Consider the following 25,530-nt stretch of genomic DNA (forward strand, 5'->3'; position numbering starts at 1 on the left):
TATATATTACTTGCTTGTTTTTGTATAAATCAGTACATCTGAGTAGTACATTGTTTGCAATAAAAAATGAGGACACTGAAAACTGTCTCACAGAATATTAGAAAAATAATGTTTAAGGAATTAGTTTAGTGTATTTCAGTCTGTAAGTCTCTAAGCAACAAGAAGAAACAACATCAACTCCTTCAATTACAAAGCTTTGTAATGTAACCAGATTCAAAGATTGATACTTACAAGCGCCCACAGACAAGAGTGTTTCTTTGAAAGTACTAAATTCAATTAGAGCTGAATTTAGCATAGGTTCCAAAGTCTAACAAGCAGAGCCTGTTACTAGCTAGGTACATAATAACTACCATTGTGCAGAGGGGAAAGGGGGAAATCCGGTGAGTTATTTAGTTCAATTTTGTGACTTCCCCACCGGTGAGTTTATTTTTAATAAAACGAAGCAAGCCCCTTTCTTTCTCCATTTAGAAGTATTACATTGATTAAAGCCTCAGCTTGTCCTATGCCAGATCCTGTTCAGTTTTTCATAGGTCACTTTGGTTATACTGTTATTCCATCATCTCTTTGGCATGTGGAAAGGTTCACCTTTCACTTCTGTGACATACATCTAGAAATATACATGTGAGAATAAAAATATAGAGTTTTATGAAAAATGACTTTAGCTACAAGGTTGGAAATAATGCAGATGTGGAGGATCACCCTTGGAGCTGGGGGTCATTTGTTGCTGAATAATGTGAAGGAGGGGATCAACTTGGAATATCTACTTGATCATATAGTATTGTTGCCAGAATATACTGATAATGCAAAAGGACAGCAGGAGAGTCAAAATTCAAAATGGCTGTTTATGACAGACTGTAGTTGCAACCTAAAGCCTGGGGAAGGGTTTGCAGGGCAGCAGGAAATTTGAAATTAACCATAACCTTGCATTGTATTATTGGAACATTAAAGAGTAACTAAACCTTTAATAATTTTTTTTAATGACCATAATGCCATGGATTTTTGAATTTTACTAGAGCTTTCCTGCATGCTTTAAATTCCTATTCTCCACATCTCTGACTTTTCAGTGCTGTATGGAGTCTACACTTTATGAATAGGGCCGCAGCACAGGGAGTACTGGAAGCACACATTGCTGCTCCTGCCTGTGCCCCCTGAGGTTTACTCACTCCTGGCATAGCACATAGGTACCCTGTACCCATGTACTATGTGTTTTCGTACTGACGCACTATCTGTGTGGTACCAGTATTTTCAGGGGGGGGGGCTGTTTCTGCAGGAGAGTATTGGGGAGCACAGTGGACACAGTATTGGGGGTGGCAGGATGGGGTTTTGAAAGGTGGGAGGATGATGGGAAAAGTAGGAAAATAAGATGTCTGCTTGTTAAACTCTGCAGAGACAATGCGCGGCTGAAAGAAGTCACCATGGCAGTCTGGTCTAACAGGAGAAGAAGAGGAAAGAGAATATCTACATCAGAGAAGAGAAGTCACTGGATGTAAGAGGTACATATGTGGCGCTGTATGACCCTGTATGTTCTGTAGCGCTGTATGTAATGTTTTCCAAGTATGTCTTTAAAGGGGTTGTCAGCTATTTTTTGTATGATTGCTGCCTTCTCTGCTCTGTTTACCTGCTCATCACTGCAAATGCTACGACGAGCAGGTGAACAGAACGGAAAAATCAGCTCGCAAATGAGCGCTGCCCTCTCTTCAAACAGCTGGGGACACAGAGGGTATTACTAATGTGAAGGGGCCAAAATGGGCATTTCTACTATAGGGGGGGTGCACAGAGGGCATTACTAGTACAGTGGGAATTACTACTATTAAGGGGGGAACAATGGGCATTATTACTGTGAAGGGGCAAAATGGTCATTACTACAATGACAGGGGCACAGTGGGCATTATTACTGTGAAGGGGCACAATGGGGATTTCTACTATAGAGGGGGCACAGAGGGCATTACTAGTACAGTGGGAATTACTACTATTAAGGGGGGAACAATGGGCATTATTACTGTGAAGGGGCAAAATGGGCATTATTACTATGAAGGGGGAACAGTAGGCATTATTACTATGAAGGGGACACAATGGGGATTATTACTGTGAAGGGGGCACAATGGGGATTATTACTGTGAGGGGGCACAATGTGGGCATAACTACTGTGAGGGGGCACACATCTGGACAAAACTACTGTGAAGATTGTACAATGAGGGCAAAAGTACTGTGAGGGTGTACAATTTTAAAAAAATATTGGGGGGTGCCAGGGATAGGACCCGCCCCGGGTGCCAAACACCCTAGGCATGCCGCTGGTTATCATTATCAATTCCTGGATAACCCCTTTAAATGATACTGATCGGATATTCCAGGTCCAGTTACACAGCAACTGCCACACACCATTTATTTAGCTAAGCATCGACAGTGGTAGAAATCAGACCACCAAATATCCAATATTGACCACGTATACCGAAAAGTCCTTTAATGAAATCTGGACTGGTTGCACATTATAAATAATTCAATACAGTCTGGGTAGAAAAGACAAGAAGGATATTTTACTGGCAACAACTAAGGGAACACCTGGATTAAAAGTCCCAGTAAATGTTTATTATGAAATAAATTAATTGTAACTGTATCTATAATATATTGAATGAGAATTATGGAAGGTTAATTTTTATGAAATCTGTACACAGAACACTAGATGAAAACACTTCTCTAAGTGAAACAGTTAATAACCTGACTTCCTCATGACATACAGAAAACTTTCTACAATGTTAATGCTACTTAAAAAAAACAGACCTGTCTTCATCATGTGGCAATGAGTGAGTGGTCACATGATTTTCACATCCATCATACTTAGATTTGTATCTGTTATAAATTATACATTTGTAGATTACTTACAGTTAAAATGCAGTAATGTTTTTAAGGATACATTGTCCATTTATGTACAATGTATCTATAGTAATCTGTTACACAAGGGGTAATAGGCCCAGGGTCTTTACTGTCTTAAAGTGTTATGCCTTATGGTTAAACTGTTGAACGAATCAAAGTTGACTGAAGTGGAATTCGATCTTAATTTTAGGAAAAATTTGATTCGCACCGAATCTGAATTTCCTGAAGCTTCGTGGTAACTAATCAAATTTTTTCCTAAAATGGCTGCTGCATGTGATAGGACATGGAGCAAGTAACTCTAGGAACAAGGGATCACCCACAATACCACTGCATGCAGCCAATCTGCAGCCAGCCATCCCTGTGATATCATAGCCCTATAAATAGCGTCCAGCCATCTTGAATTCAACCATTTTCACACAATCAGTGTACTTAGTGCAGGGAGAGATGTCAGCAGGCGCTAGGGACAGTGGTAGAAATAGTTTAAAACTTTTATTTTCCTGTATGGAAGTTCAGGGAAAGGATAGGGAGGAATTATTCCACAGTATTGTAGGAGAACATGGTTCAGTAGGGGAGGTTACAGCCTAGGTAATAAGAACAATCCTATTACACCATGATGCACTGACTGCAGATCCAAATTGCCATTATACAGCTCTGTAATTCCAGCAAACCGTTCTTGTTATTGGGGTGCAAGTACTATTTGATACAGCTATTAACACAGTTTATTACAAGGAAACATTTCTACGTCTTATTTGCCCTTATGCGGTGCAGTAATATGTTCTAAAGCATTTTTTGGCTTGTATTAGTGGGAATAAAAAGGGCTTATTAGCCGTTGTGTGGTGAAGTGAGAAAATGACAGCCCTTTTTGACGGGTATTAGTAGCAGAAAAATATATATTTGCTGTTCAGCGGTGTAGTTATATGTTCTAAATCCCTTTTTGGCGTGTATTAGTGGCACAAAAAATAAGTATTTGCCGTTGTGTGGTGAAGTGAGAAAATTACAGCCCTTTTTGGCATGTATTAGTCGCAAAAAAATATATATTTGGCGTTCAACAGGTGCAGTTAGATGCTCTAAAGCCCTTTTTGGCGTGTATTAGTGGCAAAAAAATATATATTATTTGACGTTCAGCGGTGTAGTTATATGTTCTAAAGCCCTTTTTGGTGTGTATTAGTGGCAAAAAAATATATATATTATTTGCCGTTCAGCGGTGAAATGATATGTTCTAAAGCCCTATTTGGCGTGTATTAGTGGCAAAAAATATATATTATTTGCCGTTCAGCGGTGCAGTTATATTTTCTACAGCCCTTTTTTGTCGTGTATTAGTGGCACAAAAAATACATATTTTCCGTTCAGCGGTGCAGTTATATGTTCTGAAGCCCTTTTTTGCATGTATTAGTGGCACAAAAAAAAGTATTTGCCGTTGTGTGGTGAAGTGAGAAAATTACAGCCCTTTTTCTGGTGTGCATTAGTGGCAAAAAATATATATTTGCCATTCAGCGGTGCAGTTATATGTTCTAAAGCTCTTTTTGGCGTGTAGTAGTGGCACATTTTTTAATAATTTTTGAAGTTCAGCAGTGTAGTTATATGTTCTAAAGCCTTTTGTGGCGTGTATAAGTGGAAAAAAATAAGGGCCTATTTGCTGTTCAGAGATGCAGTTATATGATCTAAAGCCCTTTTTGGCATGTATTAGTGGCAAAAAATGTATATTATTTGCCGTTCAGCGGTACAGTTATGTGTTCTAAAGCTTTTTGCGGAGTGTATGAGTGGAAAAAAGTAAGGCCAGATTTGCAATTCAGTAGTGTAGTTATATGTTCTAAAGCCCTTTTTGGCATGTATTAGTGGCAAAAAATATATATTATGTGCCGTTCAGCGTTGCAGTTATATGTTCTACATTCCTTTTTGGTGTGTATTAGTTGCACAAAAAAATAAGTAATCGCCGTTGTGTGGTGAAGTGAGAAAATGAAAGCCCTTTTTGGCGTGCATTAGTGGCAAAAAATATATATATTATTTGACGTTCAGCGGTGCCGATATATGTTCTAAAGCCTTTTATGGCGTGTATAAGTGGAAAAAAGTAAGGGCCTATTTGCCATTGAGCAGTGCAGTTATATGTTCTAAAGCCCTTTTTGCGTTTATTAGTGGCATAAAAAAGTATTTGCCGTTGTGTGGTGAAGTGAGAAAATTACAGCCCTTTTTGGCGTGTATTATTGGCAAAAAAATATATTTGCCGTTCATTGGTAAAGTTATATGTTCTAAATCCCTTTTTGGTGTGTATTAGTGGCAAAAAAATAAGGGCCTATTTGCCGTTCAGTGGTGCAGTTATATGTTCTAAAACACTTTTTGGCATGTATTAGTGGCAAAAAATATATATTATGTGCCGTTCAGCGTTGCAGTTATATGTTCTATATTCCTTTTTGGTGTGTATTAGTTGCACAAAAAAATAAGTAATCGCCGTTGTGTGGTGAAATGAGAAAATGACAGCCCTTTTTGGCGTGCATTAGTGGCAAAAAAATATATATTATTTGACGTTCAGCGGTGCAGATATATGTTCTAAAGCCTTTTATGGCGTGTATAAGTGGAAAAAAGTAAGGGCCTATTTGCCATTGAGCAGTGCAGTTATATGTTCTAAAGCCCTTTTTGCGTTTATTAGTGGCATAAAAAAGTATTTGCCGTTGTGTGGTGAAGTGAGAAAATTACAGCCCTTTTTGGCGTGTATTATTGGCAAAAAAATATATTTGCTGTTCATTGGTAAAGTTATATGTTCTAAAGCCCTTTTTGGTGTGTATTAGTGGCAAAAAAATAAGGGCCTATTTGCCGTTCAGTGGTGCAGTTATATGTTCTAAAACACTTTTTGGCATGTATTAGTGGCAAAAAAATATATATGTATTATTCAACTATACAGTTATATGTTCTAAAGCCATATTTTGCGTGTATTAGTGGCACAAAAAAAAGTATTTGCCGTTGTGTGGTGAAATTAGAAAATTACAGCCCTTTTTGGTGTGTATTAGTGGCAAAAATATGTATTTGCCGTTCAGAGGTGCGGTTATATGTTCTAAAGCCCTTTCTGGCGTGTATAAGTGGCAAAAAATATATATTTGCTGTTCAGCGGTGCAGTTACAGTATATGTTCTAAAGCCTTTTTTGCATGTATTAGCGGCACAAAAAAGTATTTGCCGTTGTGTGGTAAAGTGAGAAAATTACAGCCCTTTTTGGCATGTATTAGTGGCAAAAAATATATATATTTGCCGTTTAGCAGGTGCAGTTATATGTTCTAAAGCCCTTTTTGGCGTGTATTAGTGGGAAAAATGGGGCATATTAGCCGTTGTGTGGTGAAGTGAGAAAATTACAGACTTTTTTGAGGGGGTTTAATTTCCTTTTCATTTATTTATTTGATCTAACAGTATGTCATACAGAGAAGTGCCAGGCCCTGCACAGGGGAGTGGCAGAGGCCTAAATGTTTCTGGTGCAGGCACAGGTTCGCAGCAGAGTAGGGGGAGTGGCAGCAGGAGTCACAGTGAGAGTTCTGAGCTCCCGCTGTCATCTAGCAGGTCATGTCTTGACCAGCAACCCAGCGGTTCTTGAATGGTTGACTTGGTCATCTACTTCGTCCCAAGTGACATCAGACACCCCCAGCCAAGAGTTGATGGGTTCGTCAGACACAACCCTTAGTTGGCATGGCCCAGGAGCAGCCCCTGTGCCCTCACCTGTCTTCAACATGCCTCTGTCCTTTGCTGTTCCCTCAGCCAGAGAAGTATTATATGCTGTAGGCTCAGCTCCAGTATACAGCGAGGACGAGCTACTAGAGGACAGTCAGCAGCTACTGGCCAGCCAAGATGTGGAGGAGACATCCGACACTTACTCCAGTAGGCAGGCAAGTAGTGATGAGGAGAGTGGCGTGGGAGATGGTGTTGCGAGCGGTAAGGCTCCTGACCCAGAGACCGTTGAGGAGGACATCAGCGACGTTCAGACAGTACTCGATGATGATCATGTAGCTGAACGCACTTGGGAGCTGGGTGAATTAGGGGCTTCATCATCAACGGGACAAGAGGGTGGCAGCTTGCCCGTGAGGCAGCGGTGTAGCCAGCAAGTAACTAGTGTGGCCAGGAGTCAGCAGGGTGGCAGCAGTGGGAGGTTGGGAGCCAAACGTGCCCGGGGTAGACCACCCGCTTCGCAGGAGCCTACCTGCCCAGAAATTAGTGGTGCAGGAGTTCACGGAAGCAGCGGCAGTAGCTTCAGTCAGTGCAGAGTGTTGGGGGTAAAATCACCTATTCGGAGGTGTGGCAGTTTTTGTTAAGCAACCGGAGAAGGTGAACATGACCATTTGTAGAATATGTGGGCAGAAGCAGAAGGTGAAGCGTGGCCAGGGTGCCAATGTTGGCAGCACGGCCCTGCATCAACATATGCAGAATCACCATAAAGTGACCTGGGAGAACCGTGGCTCCGATGTGGTGGTCCAGCCTGCTGCAGAAACCGCTGCATCACCCAGTGGCACGCACCCGATTTCAGGCAGTCAAGGCTCCACCACCTCAGCCAAAGGGAGCTGTCTGTCCTTCCCATCATCTACCAATCCTGATGATCCTGCTCCTACTACTCCTCATTAGTCATTCCGATCACCGAAGCGATTGCCACCAGAAAACAGTATGCATGCACTTATCCAACGGCGCAGAAGCTGAATTTGCTCCTGGCCAAGTTGCTGGTGCCGCAGTCCCTCCCTTTCCAAGTGGTAGACTGCACCTTTCAGAAAACTAATGGCTTGTGCCGAGCCGAGGTGAAGAGTCCCAAGCCGTCATTTCATTGCCAAAAACGCAGTACCAGCCCTACACACGTATGTCCTTGAGACTGTCGGTGTCTTCCAAAGTGCATGACAGCGCCGACGTGTGGAGCTGTAACTACGGTCAGGGACAATATATGTCCTTTATGGCCCACTGGTGAATGTGGTTCCTGCACAGCCACACCAGCAACTTGGCCAGGTGACGCCGCTTCCGCCTCCACGTTCTCACGCCGTTGGTCCTGCAACAATGTTCGCCTCTGCCTTCTCATTCTCCACCATGTCCTCCACTGCAGGGACAATTCACGCTGTTCTGCACCTCGTTTGCCTGGGCGAACGGAGTTGCACAGGGGAGGAACTGCTCCGTGTCCTTCATCAAGAAATTGAATACTGGCTTTCTCCGCGACAACTCAACATTGGAACCATGGTTACCGACAACGGGATGAACATGGTGTCAGCACTGCGCCAAGGAAGGGCTGAGCCAGGCATGAACAACCTGGTTGTCAAGCTGTTTCTGAAGTTTTCCACCCATCTACAAGACATCCTAAAAATGGCCAGGAAACTTTGAATGCACTTCAGCCACTCGTACACCGCAAAGCACACCCTCTTTGAGCTGCAGCAGCAAAACGGCATCCCCCAACATAGGCTGATATGCAACGTTTCCACCCATTAAAATTCCACCCTCTATATGTTGGACCGACTATACGAACAGAGAAAGGCCATAAATGATTTCATGATAATCTAAGCAGCCAGGAGTACTCCCATGTGTAACTTCGATGTCAGCCAGTGGCAGTTCATGTGTGACACCTGCCGTTTGCTTAGGCCCTTTGAGGAGGCCACGCTATTTGTCAGTCGCCACAACAATGGGATAAACAACGTCATTCCACTGCTTCATGTCCTGAAACAGATGCTGGTAAATCTGCCTAGATCTCCCGGCCACATGAGCCCTGTGGAGGCTGAACTGGAGGAAGAGGAGGGATTAGAGCACAAGCAATGTGTAGCGAAATGAGTGGTTTTTTCTACATGGGTGACAGGAGAGGAGGAGCAGGAACAGCCAGAAGAGCTGAGGCAGAGGACCCAGACACACCGTGGCAGTATGCAGTAGAGATGGAGGCAGGGAGTCCCTCTGAGTCACGTGCACAAATGGCCCGATGCATGCTCACCATTCGGCAGAGGGATGACTTCTGGATCTCCACTTTGTTGGACCCTGACTACCATTCCAAAATGAGGGCCTTTTTTACACCGCTGAGAGGGAGGACAAACTGAACTACTATAGAGACATCCTATGTAGTCAGTTGGCCCCTGCCTATCTGCGCCATCGTCCATCCTCTAGCAGGTCTGACTGGGGGGGCCCTCTGTGCTCATGTTCCACTGCCATCGCTGCTAGGGAGGGGTGGGGTGACAGGATCAGTACCAGCTCCATCAGCAGCAGCCCGAGTCTAAAATCGCTAATGAGCAGCTTTCTTCACCCGCATAGTGAAGAAACTAATCACCAGCAGCTAGACATAGAGTAGAACCTGAACCAGCAGGTGGTGGCATACTTGGAGTGCACCCTGCCAGACGTCATTTAAGATCTGCTGGACTACTGGGCAGCTAAACTGGATTTGTGGCCTCAACTGTCAGACTTTGCCCTGGAAAAGCTGTTCTGCCCGGCTAGTAGTGTGGCATCAGAGCGGGTGTTTAGTGCGGCAGGGGGCCATAGTTACCCCAAGAAGAACTCTCCTGTCCACCCAAAATGTGGAACGACTGACCTTTGTCAAGATGAATCAGCCGTGGATCAGTCAGGATTTTCACCCACCAATGCCTGATGCATCAGACTAGATCATCCATGGTGCCACACCTACACTTTGACAAAAAGAGACCGGTTTCTTCTGGCTACCTCCCTCACATCTGATGCCAAATGCTCTTTCACCCACCATCTTCAGCTGGTACTGGTATTGCCACTCACCTACCCACTCTGTCACCGGGTCACTCTGTGGTCTTCTCATGCTGCTACCTCCACACTGTGTCACCTTGCCACTCCGTGGTCTCCTGATGCTGCTGCCACCTCAACACTAAGTCATCTTGCCACTCTGTGGTCTCCTGATGCTGCTGCCACCTCCACACTATGTCACCTTGCCACCCTTTGGTCTCATGATGCTGCTGCCACCTCCACACTATGTCACTTTGCCACTCTGTGGCCTCTTGATGTTGCTGCTTCCTCAACACTATGTCACCTTGCCACTCTGTGATCTCCTCATGCTGCTGCTGCGACCTCCACACTGTCATTGTGCCACCCTGTGGCCTCCTCCTGAAGCTGCTGCCGCCAACTCCACACTCTGTCGATGGGCTACTCTGTGGCCTCCTGATGATGCTGCTGCCACCTCCACACTGTCATTGTGCCACTCTGTGGCCTCCTCCTGATGCTGCTTCTGCCACCTCCACACTCTGTCATTGTGCCACTCTGGGGTCTCCTCATGCTGCTGCCACCTCCACACTGTCATTGTACCACCCTGTAGCCCCCTCATGATGCTGCTGCTGCCACCTCCATACTCTGTCATTGTGCCACTCTGTGGCCTCCTGATGCTGCTGCCACTGCCACACTGTCATTGTGCCACCCTGTGGCCTCCTCCTGATGCTGCTGCCGCCACCTCCACACTCTGTCATTGTGCCACTCTGTGGCCTCCTGATGCTACTGCCACCTCCACACTGTGTGGTCTCCTCATGCTGCTACACCTCACCACTATGTCATAGGGCCACTCTGTGGACATCTCATACTGTTCCCACCCTCACCACTTCATGACTGGGCTACTATTTAGCCTTTCGGCCTGGCTGACTTCATCATTTATTTGACCCTTCTTCTGATCTGTCAGAAGGAAGGAAAAATGAGATGCACAACGGATCCTGTCTATGCAACAGCTGTAAGGCTTGCCTGATATAGTTCCTATTTTGCATCAGAATTGGCTTATGATTTGGTAGCCAAAAGCAGGAGTGGGTACAAAACACAGAAGACATGCAAATATTCCATTCACGTGTCATCTCTGTTTTGAATCAACTCCTGTTTTTTTTGGCTTTAGCAACACTGATGGATTACTGACCAAATGCTTACCGAGTGAAGGCGGATGCTCCACAGACAGGATCCTTTTTTGGGGGGTTATTGTTCTGACGGATCAGAGGAAGGGTAAAATAATCAGTGACGTCAACACAAACTTACTGCTAACACCCTCTCCATTCTGTTGGGGGCTCTACTTGTATAAGTGTTTTATAGAACAGGTTCTGTAGACATTTATGTGGAATCAGCTGCCAAAGGTGTAAAAGGAGTGTGCTTCTTCTTGAAACTAACATTGACCTGTAAGGCCGAGTTCACACTTGAGTTATTTGGTCAGTTTTGGCCCCATAACTGCCCAAATAAGTGAAGTGTGCAGTGATTCTAAGAGTGACGCCTGTCATCTGCAGGTCATACTAACTCACAGTATTGCTTAACTACCACAGCAGTCTCCCTATGCGAGTTACTGCAAGGCACAGTGTTCTACACCACTATAAATGCTCTTTGAAGCCAGGAATTAGCTGTTTTTTACCACTATTCACTGCAAATAAATTCAGATCGAACCGATCGAAAGATGTTTTAGAAAAATTCAGCGAACCGGCCGAATCGAATTTTGAGAAATTTGCTCATTTAATTATCACTCTCCTTCATGGTCAAATAGCCCTTACACAGCCTGGAGGTGTGTTTGGGGTCATTGTCCTGTTGAAAAATAAATGATGGTCCAACTAAACGCAAACCGGATGGAATAGCATGCCGCTGCAAGATGCTGTGGTAGCCATGCTGGTTCAGTATGCCTTCAATTTTGAATAAATCCCCAACAGTGTCACCAGCAAAACACCCCCACACCATCACACCTCCTCCTCCATGCTTCACGGTGGGAACCAGGCATGTAGAGTCCATCCGTTCACCTTTTCTGCGTCGCACAAAGACACGGTGGTTGGAACCAAAGATCTAAAATTTGGACTCATCAGACCAAAGCACAGAATTCCACTGGTCTAATGTCCATTCCTTGTGTTCTTTAGACCAAACAAGTCTCTGCTTGTTGCCTGTCCTTAGCAGTGGTTTCCTAGCAGATATTCTACCATGAAGGCCTGATTCACACAGTCTCCTCTTAACAGTTGTTCTAGAGAGGTGTCTGCTGCTAGAAATCTGTGTGGCATTGACCTGGTCTCTAATCTGAGCTGCTGTTAACCTGCGATTTCTGAGGCTGGTGACTCGGATGAACTTATCCTCCGCAGCAGAGGTGACTCTTGGTCTTCCTTTCCTGGGGCGGTCCGCATGTGAGCCAGTTTCTTTGTAGCGCTTGATGGTTTTTGTCACTGCACTTGGGGACACCCACAAAGTTTTCCCAATTTTTCGGACTGACTGACCTTCATTTCTTAAAGTAATGATGGCCACTTGTTTTTCTTTACTTAGCTGCTTTTTTCTTGCCATAATACAAATTCTAACAGTCTATTCAGTAGGACTATCAGCTGTGTATCCACCTGACTTCTCCACAACGCAACTGACAACCTGACAGGGCACACCTGTGAAGTGAAAACCATTTCAGGTGACTACCTCTTGAAGCTCATCAAGAGAATTCCAAGAGTGTGCAAAGCAGTAATCAAAGCAAAAGGTGGCTACTTTGAAGAACCTAGAATATGACATATTTTCAGTTGTTTCATACTTTTTTGATAAATATATAATTCCACATGTGTTAATTCATAGTTTTGATGCCTTCAGTGTGAATCTACAATTTTCATAGTCATGAAAATAAAGAAAACTCTTTGAATGAGAAGGTGTGTCCAAACTTTTGGTCTGTACTGTATCTCTACCCACAGTGACTCCACATGTTCATGTCCCTCACTTATATCTTCCCGGAGTATGAGCTTTAGACAGGACTTTACATAAAGGCAGACCCCTCCCCCTCTCCGGTTTTGACGATCCTTTCTAAACAGACTGTAACATTGTACATTAACTGCCCAGTCATAGCTATCATCCAGCCATGTTTCCATTATTCCCACTATGTCATAGTCCTCCTCACACATCTCTAATTCCAGTTCCCCAGTTTTATTAGTCAGGCTTCTGGCATTTGTATACATACATTTGAGAGGTTTATGTATATTTTTTACCCTACACCTTTTCTTCTGAACTGTTCTAGTCCCTCCTTCCATTCCTCCCCCAGTCCCACTACCTTGCCCCCGGTCTCTATCTGCACTATCTTCCCCTCCTATAATGTAATTTCCCCCCCACCCCCAGTCCCTAGTTTAAACACTCCTCCAACCTTCTAGCCATCTTTCTCCCCAACACAGCTGCCCCTTCCCCATTGAGGTGCAGCCCGTCCCTACGATAGAGCCTGTAGCCGATAGAGAAGTCGGCCAAGTTCTCCAGGAACCTAAACCCCTCCTTCCTACACTAGTTCTTGAGCCACTTGTTAATCTCCCTAATCTCCCGCTGCCTTTCTTGTGTGGCCCGTGGTACAGGCAGTATTTGGGAAAATGCTACCTTTGAAGTCCTTGCCCTAAGCTTTTGACCTAAATCCCTAAAATGATTTTTAAGGACTTTCCACCTACCCCTAACTTTGTCATTGGTTCCGATATGGACCCTGACAGCTGGATCTTCTCCAGACCCTCCCAGTAGTCTGTCAACCCGATCAGCGATGTGTCGAACTCTAGCGCCAGGAAGACAGCACACTGTTCGGCAATCACGGTCTATGTGGCAGATTGCCCTATCTGTTCCCCTAATAATGAAGTCTCCCACTACCAGCACCTGTCTGCATTGCCCTGCTCTCCTGGTCCCCTGCTTACTGGAGCTGACATCCCCCTGACTGGCAAAGTAAGTGTCCGGCTGCAGCAGTGCCGTCCCTGGACTGACATCCCCCTCATCTGCCAAACATGCAAACTTGTTGGGGTGTGACAGATCAGGGCTAGCTTCCCTGGCACTCTTCCCTCTGCCCCGCTTTCTAACTGTTACTCAGCTAGCTACCTCACTTTCCACAGCCTCCTCTGTCACCCTCACCCTCATCTACCCCAAAGAATGCTTGCTCGGTGAGAAGCAAACTCTTTTGCAAATTGTCAATGCCTCTCAGTGTTGCAACTTGCCTGTTTAGAGACTCGATTTGCGATTCCAAATGGGTAATTTGCTCACACCTTGAACAAAGCTATACACCCTCGAACGGCTGTTCTAGGACTGCATACATCATGCAAGATGTGCACTGGACTGCGTTGTCAATTGTGCAACACATACTAAATGGGTATTACACCACTACAGTGCGGTGGTAGTTTCATTCATGTTGATTCCAATCCAATTGTGCTGCAATTTGTTATGTGATGTGACCTATTTTGAACTGCAACAAGATTCCTTTGACATTCCTGACTTAGGCTTCAGCACAAAGCCACCCTAATGCGTTTGGAAATTTTACAAGAAAACCGTATCATTTACACTAACTGTTTCTATGAGCTACCATTTGACTCTGGTACCATGGCATTATCACCTACTTGAACTGCTGGATCACTATGAGTTGTGTGTATTATTTCATGTCTGTCTGTATTATTTTCATGTTTCCATCGGTGCTCCCCATATATTTGTCTGATGATACTGGGCTTTGGCTGAGCATTATACACTGCACCCTCTGAGACATTGCACAACCTTGTTTCTGGAGCTGGTTTCCGCTTGTGTATTCACTTTGTGTATTTTTTTTTATTGGAAATTTTTTATCATAATAAATTAAGGTTTAATTTAATGATTTGACAAATTCAATGACAGATCATCTTTGTACCCTTTGCAGGTCATTTTTAAAGGGACTCTGTTATCAGTTATGTCACAATTAAACCGTCTCACCTGAGTCTTGTGCATGCGCAAGCTCTGAATGATCTCTCCTAAGGTGTGAGTCTGTCTTTACTGCCCGACCCTGTCAGTCAGTGGTAGGGGCACAGCATGAAAGGCAGTAAGTGGAGCCCCTGGGAGCAATGAGGTGCAATGCCTCACCATTATATGGCATTATTTGTGCAATAAACTTTTAACTTCAATCCTTTATTGGAACAACCTTATTTTAAAGTTTGGGTGTGCTAGAGCATCACTTTGGACACATATTTATCAAGTGTGGACTGACCTGATACAGCTTTACTCGTGAGCACAGCTGTATGTGAAAGTGCAGGAGGTGGTGAGCCACTACTGTACATCTGTTTTGTATTTATTGGCACTATTATTTATGCGATATTATTACAATATTATGATGGGTACTATATATTGGCATTATTTTGGTACACAATGCACCATTATTTCAGAATTACCAGTATTGCAATATTATGATATGGGTCCTGCATGTTGGTATCATTAAGCTACGCTACTGCCTTATTATGTGTGCAGTATTATTTCAATATCATGATCTGGGTGCTGCATGTTGGTATTATTTAGGTTCACTATAGCACCATTATTTTTGCTTTATTATTGCAATACTACTCTTTATTGCCCCTTTCTAAAAACATAAAATATTTTTGTTTGTGAGGTATGAAGCAATACAGAATATTTTTTGTGACAATTATGTGCCTGTGAGGATACAGTGCATATCTGATCATTTGGTTCCACTTTTACAAACAGAAAAAAATAAATAAATTACTGTACATTTTTTAAACTGTTTAAACAAAAAAAAACTACACAATTTACAGTTGAAAAAAGTGCCTCTAGAAATACATATCTTCATATCAGCTTTTCTTTTTCAGACAACGCATGACATTATTATTATTATTATTATTACTTTTTTTTCCAACACTGGTGCACAGTGAAACTTTTACAGTGTAACCCGTGCCTTGTATAAAATGTGAGGTGTATAGAAAAGGTGACTTCATGGAGTATTAAATAGCAACTTTTCTTAATTCCATTCTCAGGTTTTTAATTGGTCTATAATTTATGTGTGACACCCTCCTTCCTGCTAATGCTGACTAGTTTCTAGACAGCAGAAAACATTTGTAAAAACATTTTTTGTGGTATTTTTTTTTGTTCATTATGAAATGAAATTAAATGAAATGAACAGAAAAAATTGCTACTGTGAATGGAAGAATGTATTTGACTATTCTTATCCAACTAAAAGGCAGAGTTGTGAAATGTCTCATGGTTCCTTCTCATATTCTAAGGCACACCATTGGAAATACCTAAAATAGGATCCATGAATACAGAATGGTAAGTTCTAAATAGTTTGTATTATTTTCTATAAAATTAAGATAAATTACCATAAATTTGTAGGAAGAATGAAGAGACTGGCAGCAATGTAAGGTGTTATCAGAAGGTCAAGGCCAGACTAAATTCCTGCACTTAGTTTTGCTTTTTTCTTTGCCTGCAGACCTCATCTAAATAGTCTTGCAGGTGGAAAAAAACATAACGTCATATACAAGTGAAAAGTAAACCAGATATCAAGGCTTTTACAGTCATTATTAATATCAATTGATTAACATAGACCTTGCTGGGTGGCATTTTAATGGCATGCTCCTATCTTCCCACACAGCAGGACTGAGGAATGCCGCTTGCACAGTGGAGAAAAGCATGAATCTTGAGGTTTCATTTCATTTAAAAAGGCAATATTGAGCGCAGAATGCAATTTATCATTCAGTAGCCGTACTCTTTCTTGCAGTTCTTAAAACTCTTGAGGACCTATGAGTGATAAACAAAAAGTCTCGTATTGAGCTCTTGGAAATACGACAGTGGAATTATTTGCCGTCTCTGCATCTGGTTGAAAGAATATGTACAATTCATTCAGAATTTGTATCGCAAAAACATTCTCCCATTGCCGGACTGGCCTTGACTCTGCAAAAGCAATCTCTTCTCATAAGAAACAGCAACTAAATTGTCATAATACATAGGTTTAACCCTTATGCAAGTTGCAGGGAGGTTATCTCGAACGGCAAATAAGCAATATAATAAGCTGATGACATGAATATAAAAAATACACACGTGAGGAAAACACGTGTCAGTAAAAGATACGTACCAATTATTTTTACGAAACAATTATGTTTTGAGCATTAGAAATAGAAAAGTGATACCATCGCAACTGATGTTATAGAGAGTTTATCCAAAGTTAAAATCAAGAATAAGGCCTTGAATAAGATTTGTTACCCCCTATTGTACCGCTTTGTGGTCATTTTAAACAGAGGCTTTTTTTTCGTACAAATGCATAGGGAATATGTGAGACAAAAAAGGTGGAAGAATGTTCTATTGCCTACTATATTATTGCAGAATTATTCCTTGGAAACATTGATTATTTGGGAAAACACAGCACCTCATGAAGGTAACATATGGCGGCACACAGGGTGCCTGAATTACTAAAACTTGACTTGCATGGGTGAGGCCTAAATATATTTCTATATTTCTTTAGACAGGTTATTAAAAACGCCATTTCTTAACTGTATTCTGTGAATGCTGACTGACACTGAATATGGTCACTGTAACATATGGGATGTCACAAGCTTAGAATGGGAAGCCTGACTACAGTAGCACGTCATGTCTAGGTAGACGATCACAGGTTAGTCCTATGATATTATCTTACCAATACAAATCTCAGTGCAGTTTGAATTTGCAATACACATCCCATAGTGTCCGTATATTGTATTATTTTTTATTTTTTTATGCAGCTTATTAAATTATTCCAATATACATAGCATGTGTGTGCACGTAGCCTATAAGGAGGCAGATAATGCTTCTACATGTTGCAAACTTAATGTAGTATGGTACCTCCACAGTACAGTAATGCACAGTACAGCATGCAGGCATGACACATTTCTCAGATTGTGTCTGAATCCTAAATCTCCAGATTCTATTTAAATGCCCCAAAATGTGGCATGAGAGAGTGTTTTTGAATTGGTAATATAGACAAATGCAATTTCAAAATATTTGAAACAAAAGTCATAATGTGGAGCCTGAAGCTAGCCATTACTTAGATCGTGAGCCCCATTGGGGACAGTTGGATGCTAATGTCTGTAAAGCACTGCGGAATATAGTAGCGCTATATAAGTGCGTAAATAAATAATAATAATAAATACTTACACGTTGAACACCAAGCTATTATTCCTGAACTCCTTACAGAGGTACACGCTAAACTCTGCTGAACATGCATGTTTATTTGAAAAACTTTTGGCACAAAAAAGGATGGGGCATGTTGTGGGACAATTATAGGGTACACGCGAAGATGTTTTTATCCATGATTTTATAGCAGCAATAGTAGATATACACAGAGGAGAAAGAGAGAAAGTGCTAGCGCACCATGGTGGCTCAGTGGTTAGCACTGGTGTGTGGGTCTATATAGAGAGGTCAGATTTGCGACCTTTTAAATGCCAGTGTGACTTTTTTAGTCGCAACTGGCAATTTTACCTCAGTTTCCGAAAAGAAGCAGGGTGTGGGCAGTGCCATCGGCACTTACACAACCATCATTATTTACGCCAGAAATTGAGATTTCAGACTGGTGCATGGACTGTTGGAGTAGGCAAGTCATTTATGAGAAGGCCTGCACCTCATCATAAATTACATGCCTCATCTGATAGTGCAGGCCCTCTGAAGACCAGCATGGCATATGCAGTTTTAATAAATCAGGTCCCAAGAAACAAATGAGCTCCAAATAAAACCCATTAAAGAAGTTGTCCTTAGGCTTAGTCTGGTTTTAAAGCTTAGTCCTATATAATGTCATGTATTAAACGGGCATGGACTCACAGGACAGGGATGTAACATTAGCACTTTATTAAGCTTTCATGCGGCCTCATCTGGAATATGCAGTTCAGCTCTGGGCACCAGTTCATAGGAAGAATGCCCTAGAGCTGGAGAAAGTACAAAGAAGAGGAACTAAACTGATAACGAGCATGCAGGGTCTTAGTTATAAGGAAAGATTAAAAGAATTAAAGACTATGTACACCTTTCAGCGCAATTTTTTTAAATTGTATTTATTTTGTGCTAAAAATATTATTTTTTTCAGTTGGTCTTTATTAAAAATATAAAATCCTTTTTTGTGTAGATAGCTAAGATGCTGTGCCTGCAGCCTGTGGGTTTTCTCTCTTTTCCATCAGTTGAGGAGCTGACGGATCCTTATCTCTGCTCTCTGACATTATAAACACTCATTAAAGTTCAATCCTTATCTTACTGATAAAAATGTGGCTTAAATAGGTGTTTATGACCGCTTAGTAGTTTAGAGATAAGGGTTATTAGATGACCGGCACAAAGTGAAAGTACCAATTACACAGTTAGAAAAACAGTTCATCCCTTGTGACAGAATGGCTCAATAGTTTTAATGAAGGCCATTTTGTAGCCAAAAATGAGTAAAATGCAATCAAGAACAAAAATTGCCTCCAAAGGTATACATAGCCTTTAAATGTATTTAGTTTGGAGAAGAGGTCCTCTAAGAGGAGACATGATTAACCTATACAAATATTGTGAAAGGTTGTTCTACGTAAAATCCCCTCAACAAGGGCAGACCCGGAGAAGAAAAAGTTCAGCCTACGTAGGCATCAAGGCTTCTTTACCATAAAAGAACTGTAAATCTGTGAAATAGTCTAACCCAGGATGTGGTCACAGCAGGAACAGTGGATGGTTTTAAAAAAGGCCTAAAAACATTTTTAAAAATGACATTACATGCTTATAAAAATGTGTACAAATCTGGGACTCACTCCTCCTAAAATTCACATCGCCACCTATCCCTTGATTGAACTTGATGTACTTATTTCAACCATACTAATTGTATATGTAACGATAAGCATGTCTTTATTTCAAAGCATGCATTAACTCTACCATTATTACATGCAGCATACCATCAACCTACATCTATTCAGTGATGTCCAAAACTGAACAGAGTTTCCTAAGGTGCAGAAGTATAATAATACAGTATGGAAATCTATTCAAGAAGATTATCAGCAAATCCACTGATTCTAGCTGATATCCTGCATTTATCATTTCTACATTTGTTACTGTACTTCATTCCTCTTTGGTTACCTTAACACAAATTACCAAATAGTGTGTGTTTTCTGTAACCCAGTGCAAGATACAGCATGCAACTGGCACTTAACACGTCACCTCGTCTCCACAAAACCTTCATTGTTGACAAAAGCGTGAATGTCGAAGAGTGCACACCTCAACCCTACTGCATATAATGTGTGTTTAACTCTTATTCTAATACTCTGCAATATACAACTGCTAAAGCATCGGGTAGAAGTTCACACTCTGTGCTTTATTTTATAAGACACACCAAGCTGTTTGGTCATTGCTGTCTCATGAGGACTGATGCGAAAAAAGAAAAAAAATCAATTCACTAAGAAAGATCAAATAAGAAAACTGCAGGGACAGCACCAAGTCAGAGAGCAGGGAACTCCGCAGACCTTCTCTTCTTTAACAAGTCTCTCTGGGGATGTTACATTGTACCTGTCCATAGGCTTATTGAGCTGCATAACCCTCCTGTGTTCTATATCTCTAGGCCCAAGTGAATCACATTCTGCTCCTGACAAGTTCGAGAGGGACTAAGGCAGCAACATGAAAGAACTTTTTCTTTCTTGTTTTAAGCAAACATTTTTTTTTTCTCTTTCTTGAAAAGAGGACACAGTATTGACACGTGACATGGCAAGATGAAATGAGAAGTCCAGGATTGACTTGGAGCAGAGCAGATAAAAGTAATCAAATGACACTCCTGGAATGCAAATTGGCATTCTTCAGAAAAGCAATTGCACAACCATGAAACATCTCTGACAGCAAGCAGGATTAGGACAGAATGTTATGTAAAGCGCGGGGAAAAGACTCTAGAAAACTCCGAAACGGGCTTTAAAAGTTACATCTCACTACTTTATACTTCTAAGACTTGTATAACTGCTGCCTAGGAAATGTTCATTTACAAGCACTTTCAAATAATGCTAAATAATACTGCTGATTCTTTTGCCCAACTAAACGGTGGGATCACCAGCACTAAAGAATAAAACGCTACAAATTTGCAGTTGGCGAAATGGTTTATAAACTATTTTACAGCTTTTTTTTTTTTTTAAATAGCTAACTTCCAGTTGTTAAACACACTACATAGGTCATTCACATTATTTTAAAAGCTTAACATTTTGCCAAACCAACAAATCTTGACAGATAGGTACCCAGATTCCATTCTTTCTGGAACTCATTCTCTACTTGACGAAACCAAAGACTAATATACTAGACCGTGCCCAGCGGGGCAACCTTAGGGCCACACGGTCAGGTTTCCTTGTTTTGGAACCCGTCTAACAGAGATCGCCTTGACGCTCGGCAGACGGGCTCAAATAATTTTGTACAAAACGATTTGCCAAGTATCTCGCACTTATAGTGTAGCACTTGTTATTATTATGCAATTTTGTACTTTATATTGCAGTTTATTGTCGCATTGCATGTTTCTGTCTTTCCTTGTTTTGGAAGCCAAAATCAGGAGTGAATAAAAAAAAAAAACAGGATGTTATATCTGTCCTTTATACTTTCTCTCTTTTATGATCCACTCCTGATTTTGGCTTCCAAAACTGAATTCAGAAACCTGACCGTGTGGCTGTACCCTTATATACTACATTGAGAGAATGTCATTATATTTGTTATTTTTACTTGCTTGTCAGGACTGTGTTTACATTATGTAAAAAAGGTAATAAGCAAATATATAAATCAATAAATGAACAAATAAATAAATATGATGAATAAAAAATGAAAGTTCAGGAAATAAGTCCAATTGCAATGTCTGGATACACAGAATGCAAACTCGTATTTAACAGTGTTTCCTGTTCGCTTCACTAACCTGCAGCTTTATTCTCGCAATGGACGACGCTGCTACCCTGGCTAATGTTTTCTACTTAAATTAAACATCCATCTCTGATATAACATTCCTTAACTAAATAAAGACTGGACCCTGGCATAACTGAACTGCTGAGCTATGTAAACTGTGAAGAACACTAGCAACGGCTTGTAACGGAACGTGTGACACAGTTTGTCTTCCTAGGGACATAGATATGTGTTGAATCTATGGCCAGGATGGGGAAAGGGGGTCTGTAGGGGGTTGTGAAAGGGAGGTCAAGAGTCTGTCTCCCTTTGTTCTAAAGGTTCATGTAATTAGAAGATATTAAAGGATATCACCACTGCCTATACCTAGAGTTGGAACACACAGGGTTAACGCATTTATGAGCTCAAATATAATACTATAACATAAACTATGATGTTTACAGAAAAAGCTATTCATTTTTAAGCATATAAAAGTACTATAAAAACACTACAGAGTGTGTTGGTGTTATACACCAATTTAGAAAGCGGTGTATATTGCACTTACAGTAGCAGTGGTTATATTATATATGCTCTGTGTAGTACTGAATATATCTATATATTTAGGCAGGAAAAGATTTTGTTCATTTTGCTGTCACTTTATCCACTGGCCCGTTTCATGATTTTATGACACCTATTGCCCGTCACATTTACAACAGCTTAACTCTGGGGTTAAATGGAATCCATCATAAAACTGAGGCTGCTTTCAAATCCACTTTTATTTCTGTCTGCATTGCTGTATATTGGGAGCTCACAGTCCTTTCTTTCCCTATGTCTTGCATTTTGACAGGCCAATCTCCCACCCTCCACCAGGCCCTTTGATCAGTGGAACAAGACATGTCACATTAAGGAGAGCAGAGAGGCACACACACACACACACACACACAAATCTAAGCTACTATATCTGGCCTTTGCTACTTGGAAGAAGTGTGAGAGGAACCCATCCTCCATCCCAGCCTCATGCTGCATTCTACATGAATAAGCAAGGATTGGGTGGGGGGGGGTCAATGGGGGCACCAAGACTTGACTAAATAATATCTGACCAAGCACTTGCAGTGATAACCGCTATGGCCAAAAAACGGGCAAGAGCATCATTTCAGACTAATACAAATAGGTCATAAAATGTATCACTTACGCTTAGAAATGATTGTCAGCAATTAAACATCATCACCAAATGAAGAATTTTCCAGGAATGTGCAAAATAAATGATCATTCTTGTTTGTAAATTGGGAAAATCCTTTGGGTGGTAGTAAAATATATTGTGCATGTATGGGTTATTGAATGGAAGTTCACATGTAGTAAATGACTATTAGATTGTTAGATCATCTGGGGGGGGGGGGGAATCTTTATGTCCAACAGTCCATGGCAAACCCTGATAAACACACAAATGATCAGCCCTGACAGTAGACTGTATACTGTGCTGCAACTTGCTGGCTTCCATAGAAGCCAAAAACTGTGGCAACATACAGTACAGTATACTTGGTAGCCTAATATGCAGTCAGATGAATAGACTATGCCCACTTTATACCTTTCCTATAATAATTATCTATCTAATATCTATCTATCTGTCTATCTCTCCTATTTCACAAATATCCATCCTCAATCTATCTCATTTATCAAATGCATAAATTAAAAGAACCTACTCCTTGCATTACATGGTTGCTGTGTAACAGTACCCTGAAGCTACAGTAACATTGACTAAGACAGTGATACTTGAGAATGCAAACATTTTACATTACAGACTGATAAACACACCGAATAGTTGTTAGAAATATCTGCACAATGCTTGAGTATCAGCAGACAAGTTAGTAATGCATTGCCTATGGTATCATGATGAGGCAGTAGCTTACCATGACTGCATGCTCTTGTGACTTTCTCTGAACTTCTGTGTGACTTCTTCCCAATAGCTGTGGCAAGAACAGTTTGTCAGTGTCTGTCCCAACTTTTCTCCTGTCAATAAACTCTCAGGTCCTCTCTTGCTGTCCACAAAAACTTGTCACTAATCTTCAGGTATGTGGTCATTCAGTATTATATGGGGTAGACAGCCAGGCAGGGGTAACCTCTGCCCAAAAGAAAGTTGAAGGAAAGCTGAAGACATCCAACTGCAGAGGGTGAGGGAGAGGGGAGTATGTAGTAGATGGGCGGAAAGCAAAGCAATTCCCTCTGCCTGTGGATTTACTCTACCTAGTGTGACTCAAGAAGGATCTGCTGCACATCAGCTCTGGACACTTTCCTGCAGTGGAGAAAGAGTTTATGTTGTGCACTCATATACTGTATTACTATGATTCAGAATAAGTATGAATAAGAGGGTTGGTGCTTAGGTTATGAATTTGGGAGGGAGGGTGGCTGATGACACAAGGGGACAATAGTATGATATTGAGGTCTTCAGTCTGTCTCCATGCTGATCACTCATACAGACAGACAGACACTTTGCTGAGTCTGAAAACTCCTTATCAGCACAGCTAGTCCAGACACAAGGGGAGGGAGGGGTAGAAGCTCAAGAACATTGACAGTACAAAGAGAGAAATGTTAGTTGCCTCCAAACTTGGCTAATCTGGAAGAGGTTTTGGTTCTGCTGCCTGTGGCTTCTCTGCAGCTCCTGGGTCTCTGCAGTGTGAATGGGGATTTTGAGGAATTTGTTTCTTTTTTTTTTCTTCCTGTTTTATGCTTTTCCTTTCCTCCTCCTCAGTCGTCACGGTGTAAGTTTTCAGGGTAAAGAGTCACATCTGTGTGTGACACTGAGCCAACCAAACTAACCCTGCCCTAGAGACATAAGAAAAATACAGAGGAGTCTGCATCACAATCTCTTGTAACATGTACAAGTATTAGCAATGTGCATACACACCCTAAGCTGACACTGCAGTGAGAAAGGAGCAATTATAGTTAATGATAACAATGATGTAATAATGATCCAACTTCTGAATGCGACACGTTTTATAACATATAAACAAAATGTATTTATTATAATAATATAATATACATTCTGTACTATCAAAGCTAGTTGTAGAGAAAATGGTGATTTAGGCAAAAATAAAAAGCACGGTAGGTATGCCCACCAAAAGCATTATTTTTACTTACTACTATATTATGCTAAACAGTACTTCAGGTCAGGGGGGAACTAACTCTCCTTAGGGAGAGAGCACCTTAATCAGTGTGAGGAGACCTATAGGCCATACATTCTCCTCTGGAATTCTGGGAGGTAAGGGATGCAAATGAGCTCTTAACAAGCTCTGCCTCTAATGCCACCAGATGTAAGGCAGCTATCCTATAAGTCAATATTCAGCTCTTAAAATAAGCCTTGAGACATGACTTGGATATTAAATAAGCCAGCACCTCATCTGCAGACAGCTGTTTCGGGGTGATTGCCCCTCATCAGTGCAGAGCAGAGAGTACTGGCTTAACTGGGTGAGAGGCCTGTGTCCGGGTCAGGGGGGAACTAACTCTCTATACATCTGGTGGCATTAGAGGCTGAGCTTGTTAAGAGTTCATTTGCATCCCTCCCCAAACAGTACTTCTACACACAGTAGCATCCACTGAATACAGCACATCAGTTTAATGTCACTATAATACCAGTGTATGAAGACTAAAAATCCCTCCAAACAGTATTGAAATAATACTACCATATACTGTAGTATCCAAATACAGGACTCATCTCAGGTTAATTTGCATATGTATTAAATCGGGGTTTTTTTACACAATAAAAGCACACAGAGCTATGGGGACTGGGTATTGCGGATGTGCTAGCGGCCATCTAGCAACCCATGTCCTCAGCTCTATACACAAAATCCCTGGTGACAGGTTCCCTTTAAATCCTTGTTGGCGTAGTGAAAGTGTCAAATTTGCAATCCCTGGTGGTCTAGAGCTATAAATGATTCAATTCTAAAGTAATTGGTAGTCTAAGGCAACAAAGGGGTCAATGGTTAAATCCTTGGTGGTCTAGGACAGTAAAGTGGTTACTTATAACTAATTTCACAAGACATCTGAAGTTCAACAGAGTTCATTTGTTTCAGGCTGATCTGTTTCAGCCTTCTCATCCTCTGCTGCATTGATCAGGGCATGAGACAGAGAGGATTGTCCAGTTGTCAATTCACAACCCTCACAGTTCTTTCTGTTGAGTG

Source organism: Bufo gargarizans, chromosome 1 (assembly GCF_014858855.1).
Source record: "Bufo gargarizans isolate SCDJY-AF-19 chromosome 1, ASM1485885v1, whole genome shotgun sequence".
In the NCBI taxonomy this organism is placed as follows: Eukaryota; Metazoa; Chordata; class Amphibia; order Anura; family Bufonidae; genus Bufo; species Bufo gargarizans.